We start from the raw sequence: 7,620 nt of genomic DNA on the forward strand, positions 1-7,620 counted from the left end.
GAGACAGAGAGACACAGGGAGACAGAGAAAGAGACACAGAGAGACAGAGACACACATAGAGATGGAGACAGAGAGAGACATACAGAGACGGAGACAGAGAGAGACACACAGAGAGAGATGGAGACAGAGACAGAGACACGGGGAGACGGAGACAGAGAGACACACAGAGAAACACAGGGAGACAGAGACAGACACACATAGAGAGACAGAGACACACATAGAGATGGAGACAGAGAGAGACACACAGAGACGGAGAGAGAGACACACAGAGAGAGATGGAGACAGAAAGAGACAGAGAGACACACACACAGAGACAGAGACACACAGAGAGACAGAGACACACAGAGAGACAGAGACAGAGTTGCACAGAGAGATGGAGACAGAGAGAGACACACAGAGAAACAGAGATGCACAGAAAGACGGAGACAGAGAGACACAGGGAGAGAGAGAAAGAGACAGAGAGACGGAGACACACAGAGACAGAGAGATGGAGACAGAGAGACGCACACAGAGAGACATGGGGAGACAGAGACACACAGAGAGATGGAGACAGAGACACAGAGAGACACAGAGACAGAGACAGAGATGCACAGAGAGACGGAGACAGAGACACACACAGAGATGGAGACACACACAGAGATGGAGACAGAGACACGAGGAGACAGAGACAGAGAGACACACAGAGAGACACGGGGAGACAGAGACAGAGACACACAGAGAGACGGAAACACACAGAGAGATGGAGACAGAGAGACACGGGGAGGCGGAGACAGACAGAGACGGACAGCAAGAGATGCACAGAGAGACAGAGACACAGAGACGGACAGAGATGCTGAGAGGGACAGAAAGATGGAGAGAAAAAGAGATGCACACAGAGCCAGAGAGAGACAGAGACAGCACCTCTGCCCCGTGTCCTGGGCTACTGTCCAGGGCTCCCTGTGTCCAGCAGAGCCACCGTGCGCCGCCCACCTCCTGTTCTCCCCCACAGCGCTCTGCACAGTTTTCCTTAAGGTCCCTGGTGACTTAGCTGCTGCCCACTTCTGGCAGAGTCACCCAAGGCAGCCTGGCACCATGACTCCTCCCTGACCCAGGGCACGGGTGCCCCACTCCCTGGCTCCCCTCCCCCTCGTCCACCGTCCTGGGCACTCCCCTGCTCTCTTCCAGGGCCTTGTCCCCTGTCCACCTCTGAGAGTTGGGGTTTCAGAGACACCGGCCCTGGCCCCTCTCCCTGAGTGGTCCTGTGTCCCCGACAGGAGCCAGACTCCCCATATTTCTAGCCCAGCCCAGACCTCCTAGGGTCCACAAATGCATGCATGTGTGTGTGCACGCGTGTGCGTGCATGTGTGTGCATCTCTGTGTGTGTGCATGTGCGTGCAGCCGCTGAGTCGCCATCACCCCTCCTTGTCTCACAGGTCCCTCAGACCTGGCAGGTGCGCCCCTGGCCTCCCGCTGTGGCCTGCGAGCCCACGTGGGTGCATCTGGGGCCTGCAGACCTGGCAGGGGGAGGCACTCACCCTCAAGGCCTCTCTTTCAAGTGTTTCAGGGCTGTGAAGCTGACAGTAGGAACTTCACCAGGAGCGAGGAGCGGTTCTGAGCTCCCGGCAACGTGGCCATACCGGTGTTTGTCGTTAGTGCTCACTTAAAGTGAAACCAGACCAGACGGGAGCCCACAGATCCCTCAAAGCCATCAAACGTCTCAGAACCACAGGTGTTGGAGATCCCTTGCTCTGCCTCGGGCAGATTCACCTGTTCATTCCTGACTACGCCTGGTGCGGCGGGTGACTGCTCCGCCAGACGGGCGGCCGCTGCTCTCCCCCCTGCCTCTCCTGCTGCGATCGGGGCTGTCTCTCACTGCCAGCAGCCCGGAGCAAAGCAGGCAGAGAGGGAGCCCGAGGGAGCCGGCCGCAGCAGCCAGCACGGTGGCCAGCCCCTCAACACAGGCTGGGGCAGCCGGCCGTGGTCACAGCCGGGCACCCCAGGGAGCTGCGGCCAAGATCTGGATGACGTTGTCCTGTGGGAGCCCTCGCTGGGCGCCAGGCACAATACCAGCCTGTTAGGTACAATTTCTAATCCTCTTAGCCACCCTACAAGGAGGGCTGTGCCATGAGCCCACTTTATGGGTGGGGAAACTGAGGCCCAGGGTGGTGATTGCTCCTCTCCACCCCGAGGCTTGGCTGAGATATGGCTGGGACTGGGCTTCTGGTCCCTGGGGTTCTGCATGGTCGCTGTAGCCCCAGCCATTGCGCTGCCCTGCCTCACTTCAGAATCCGCAGTCTTCACTTCCAGTCCTGTGTCTGTGCCTCGCCGGCCGAGCCATCCTGGACCGTGTCTCCCTCCCTGGGCTCATCACCGTGGCTTGGAGCCAGCCCTAAACACGTCTTTCGGGTCTGTGCTCCAAGGTCACCTTGTCAGCGAGGGCTGTTTAAAATTGCAGCTGCCCCGTCGCCGCGCCCAGTTCTGCTTCGTCCCGGCTTCCGTATCGTGTGTCACCTCCTCCTCCATTCCATGCACCGTCCGTCTCTGCTCTGGCAGGCGGAGATTCCTGCTGACTCGTCCAGAATATTCCAAGTGCCAAAAACAGCTGGAATGTGCCTAGTTTTTGAGTGAATGAATACAGGGATGGGAGTTCTGTTCTTCTTTCTCTTGGAGCCAGGGGGACCCAGGAGGACCCAGGGGGACCCAAGGGGTTGCGGTGTAGCTGTCACGACTGGGCTGGGTTGGACGATTTCTGGAAGGAGAAAGAAAAATATGGCTTCCAAGCCTGCAGGAGGGATAGATGTCCCTAGGGTGGGGGTGCCATTGAGTGTGTCTCCTGCTGCCCACCCCTGGGTTGTGGATGGGCCAGCGACTGGAACAGCAGGTGCAGGGCCTGTCCCATCTGCACTTGGACTTGCAAGGGGTCCCAAGGCCTCAGACTGCCCAGCCATGGCTCTTGTGGCTATTCTGTCTCCCCAACCCTGTCCCAGGTCATGTTCCTGGCCACATGCTCAGTCCTGCAGGGCCGACATCTGCCCATCCTCATAAACCTGCTGACTCAGGGTGGTGGTCCCAACCCCCGCCCCCATGATAAATGTCAGCACTTCACGACCCTGGGAGACTCCGATCCCCTGGGGGAGAGAATGAGCTCAGAGAGGGGGGTCTTCCAGCTGGGACTCACAGGCCAGCGTGTGTCATGTGTTTCAGGGCTCCTCTGAGTTTTCGGGCAGAGGGTGGGGTATGTGGAGGGAGGCATGGCAGTTCTCTGTTCTTCCAAAGCCCGTGATCTCTAACAGCTCCCAAGTCCTTGGAGCCTTGGTCTCGTTCTCGTCCACGCAAGGGGGTGCTGAAGGCCCCTCCTCAGCCTGCCCACGGGGTTGAGGTGGAGGGAGGTGGGCATGGAAGCAGGTGCACACGCGAGGCCTGCCCCAGCCCTGGGGCTCAGCAGCCGTGGTGAGCTCCGGCGCTGACAGCACCCCCTTGTGTCCCCCTGCCCCCTGCAGGAGCACAGTCCCCCTCTGGGCTGGGAGCGCTCTCTTGTCCTCCCCTCCGGCTGGGTCCTGGGGCCATAGCCTGGCCGTCCCGAAGGACAGGGACCCTCCTCAGTATCCGGCACGGGCCGGGCACAGGGGAGCGCTCTCGTCCTGCTCCCAGAACCAAGGAGCTTTAGAGTCCAGGGTCGCTGTAGCGATCAGCCCAGGACGAGCCCTCAGAGGTCATCTCAGAAACTCGTCCGTGTCGGGGGGGGGGGGGACTGAGGCACGGAGAAGGGGAGGAGCCTGCTGAGCACGTGTCGTGGTGTCAGCTCTGGAGACAGATCTGGATTTGGATCCAGTTCTCAGCTTCCTGGCAGCAGGCAGTCTCTGCCTCAGTTTCCACATCTTTACAATGGGGCTAGTGATGGGGTTGTCACGGGGATACAGTGAGATTGCAGCCAGGAAAGCCAGGGCGGCGAACCCCCATTAGGGCTCCAGGAAAAGCTTCGATCTCTTCTCGTGGCCCACGGTCCTGCCAAGAGGGGCAGATCGGGGCGGAGGGTGGGGAACCAGGCCACCTCTCCCTCCTCTGCTTCCTTTTTGCCCACTTTGATGAGGGGGAGCGGGATGGCTTCCGGGCTCAGCAGGCCCAGCGCGGTCAGCCAATGCCCGACCCCCCGCTGGCTAATCTGCGCAAGCGATAGGACCAGCCCAGCCCCCCTGGTCAATGCCGCTACAGGTCCTTCCTGCCAAGGTCCAGATCCGGTTTCCACGCCTTCTCCGTTACACGGCACGGTATCCTCTCTCGAGTCCCTGCCAGCTCCGAAACGCTGCCTGTTGGACATCAGGTAACTCCTGCTCTGTCCCGTGAAACACCCTCTTCTCCCCCCTCCCAGAGAGCACCCCCTTCCTGGCCCTGGGAGGACGAGGAGGAGGGACCGCAGCTGCTCCAGCCAGGCCTGGAACCGTGCCTTTGGATGGCCGCCACCTCTCCAAGGAGCGGCAGGTGACAGAGGGGGGAGGCGTGCAGCCAGGTGGACCTGGGCTTGAACCCCAACTCTGCTGCGTGACTCTGGGCCTTGAGGGGGTGCCAGGAGCACCATGTTGGCCACTGTAAGCAAAAGGCCCTGCACAGTGTCAGCTTCGCTTTGCCTTCTATTGGCTGCTTCATCCCCCGGGAAGGGTCCTCTGGTGGCCTGAGGCCCTGCCAGTGTGGCCCATTACCCCTGACCTTCCCTGTCCTGCCTCCGAGCTGTCCAGGGGTAGGCGCTCAGTGCACCTGCCTGCCTGTGTAGCTCCACCTCCCCTCTGCCCGCCGACCTGCCCAGTGGCAGCCACTCCTGGGCGGCGTGCGGTGTGCCAGGCCCTGCACGTGGTGCTATGGCACCTCCTATAACTCTCTGAGCAGCCCGGTGAGGAAGGGCTACTGTCACATCTCCACTTTGCAGATGGAAAATCGGGGCATTCAGAAATGGGACAACTTGTCCAAGGTTGCATCATGGGGAAGAGGGAGAGCTGGGACTCAAATCCAAGCATGCTGGCTAGCCCTGCCCCCTTCCGCTCCAGCCTCGCACCTCTCACCCATCATCTACCTCATCGCCTCCCTGGGCACAGGCCCACCCACCCATGCTCCTACACAACCACCAGCCACTGCCCTGGCCAGCCCCGACCCTGCAACAGATTCCACACATCACAGGCTGCAGGTCCCGGGCGCCCACTGGGATAAAGGTTGTGAAGGGCCTGGGGCACGGCAGAGCCCCCTGAGCCCAGCTGGGAGCCCGGACGCTTGAGTCTCGAAAGGAAAGAGAGGAGCGAGTGCAAGGGCTCAGTGCCCGGGGAAAGGGGCTGCACCAGAGACGCAGCAGGCACCTCCCCGCAGCCCAGTGAGGATTCTGGTGACCAAAGAGGGGCTGGAGGGGGAGCCAAGCCCAGGAGGCGCAGGCCGGTGACAAGAGGCCGGTGTGTGGCTGTGGTGACAGGAGCCGCAGGAAGGTTCTAAGTGTGGGCGATACACGCCATCGGGCCTTGGGGGTTCGGAGCACTGAGGCCACTGCAGGTAAAGGAAAGTCAAGGCCAGAGGTGGGGGGAGGGGCAGACCATGGCCGTGGCCCAGCCCCAGCATTGCTAAGGTGGATTCGAGGTGCGCCCAGGCCAGCGCCTGGCTGGGCTCCAGTGATGGGGGGAAGGCAGGGGGGACCTCCCCAGGGAAGATGTCCCCCATCCGGGGAGCTTTCCCCCAGGGGCCCACCTTCTCATTCCACCCCCCTCCCCAGCTTGGATGTGAGCCGGAAGGGGAGGGGTGCCGGTGTCTAGAGTTTAGAGGCCATGTGAAGATGCTTCCACGGGGAACGGGGCGCCACTGTGGCTTTAGGCAGGAGAGCGGAGTGGCCCAACGTGGACGGCCCAGGGCGGCCCAGCAGCAGGCATGGCCGGGACGGGTGGGAGAGCAGAGGTGGGCAGGGGATTGAGGCCCAGACTTTGGATGTCAGAGGGAGCTGAACAGGCTTCCTCCTCAACCCCCTGGACTCGCCCATTTTCTGTTGCTACAACAAAATATCCAAGGCCGTGTGTTCTAGGTGCAAAGAAGTTGATTTTGGCTCGTGGTTTTGGAGGCCAAGGCCAACAGGCTGCCCTCTGTAGGGGCCCAGGGGCGCTGCCAGTGGGAGACAGGGCGCAGGTGTGTCTTCTGGTCTTGCTCCTCCTCTCATGGAGCCACCAGGACTCAGTCATGGGGGCCCCGCCCTGGCGGCATCATCTAACATTAATCCCCTTCCGAGGACCCCCCCCCTCCACCTGAGGGGCTGCCTTGTGGCACAGTGAGCTAAGCCACTGCTGGCAGTGCCGGCATCCCATACTGGAGTGCTGGTTCAAGTCCCAGCTGCTCCACTTCCCATCCAGCTCCCTGCTAATGCTCCTGGGAAAGCAGCAGAAGACGGCCCAAGTGCTTGCCCCTGGCAACCCATGTGGGACCCGGATGGAGCTCCAGGTTCCTGACGTCCGTCTGGCCCAGCCCCGGCCGCTGGGGGGTCATTTGGAGATGTCCCCTGAACCAGTGAAAGATCTCTCTCTCTCTTTCTCTCCCTATCTCTGTAACTCTGCCTGTCAAATAAATAAAATAAATCTTAAAAAAAAAGGTGCCTCTGAACACCACACTTGGATCAAGTGTCCACTCCCTCAATCTGTCACCATAGGGGTTAAATTTCAGCACAGGATCCTACAGGGACACACACACCACAGCACCAAACCAAGCCAAGTCTCCCTCTTACAACCAGTCCTCCCACTGCAGGCTTTTCTCTGTGCCACTGACTGCAATTTGAAATTTTATATGTGACGTATGATTAATTAATGTCTATATCTCACTCTAAATTATAAGCTCCACGCACACGGAGGTATCATCATGGTGTCACGGCTCACTGGGGACGTATCCTTGTATCCCTGGTGACTAACCAGATCCTGGCAAACAGCAGGTGCTCAATAATGAATTTTTAATGAGTGAATGATCCTGGCTCGAGTCTGGGCTGCACTTGGATTGCTGGATGTGAGCTGGGGGGAGGGGGGGTCCAGTGTTGAGCGTGTTGAGATTCCGCCACCCCTACTCGGAGGAGCTTCCGTGGGAGATGTTTTTGAGAAATTTGCAAATAGCTGGTGGCTGAAAAAGACCCTCGGGTGTCCGCGGGGGGCAGCTGGCAGGACCCAGGGGCTGCGCGTTTCTCGGCGCGGCTTACCCAGTGCTGGCGGCTGTCAGTTGGCACAGAAGATCCAGGTGCAGCCCTGGCTGCTTTGTGCTCAGGGCCTGGACCTGAACCTGAACCACACACTCCATAAAATCCGGAACATAATGCACCCTGAACGTGTCCCAAAGTTGACGATACAGGTGTTTGTGGTTTGACTAAACTGCAAAGTGGGCAAGCTTTTCTCACAAACACCGTGGGCAACCTGGTTGAAACCAGAAGCCCAATGGGTCAGAGAGAGTGGGGGTGCGGGGCCAGACGGGCACCTGCACCCCGCTTCCCAGCCAGCCGCTCTGGAAGCCCCTTCAAGCAGCTTGACTCTGTGAGCATCACTTTTCTCATCTGTAAATGGGTCGGCAGTCTCCACCCATTCTGGAAGTTGGATGTGAATTTGCTTTGACCCCTGGACCCACTGCATCAGCGGGAGATGTGGTCAA

Source organism: Oryctolagus cuniculus, chromosome 11 (genome assembly GCF_051225735.1).
Source record: "Oryctolagus cuniculus isolate XC-2025 breed Fujian yellow rabbit chromosome 11, ASM5122573v1, whole genome shotgun sequence".
In the NCBI taxonomy this organism is placed as follows: domain Eukaryota; kingdom Metazoa; phylum Chordata; class Mammalia; order Lagomorpha; family Leporidae; genus Oryctolagus; species Oryctolagus cuniculus.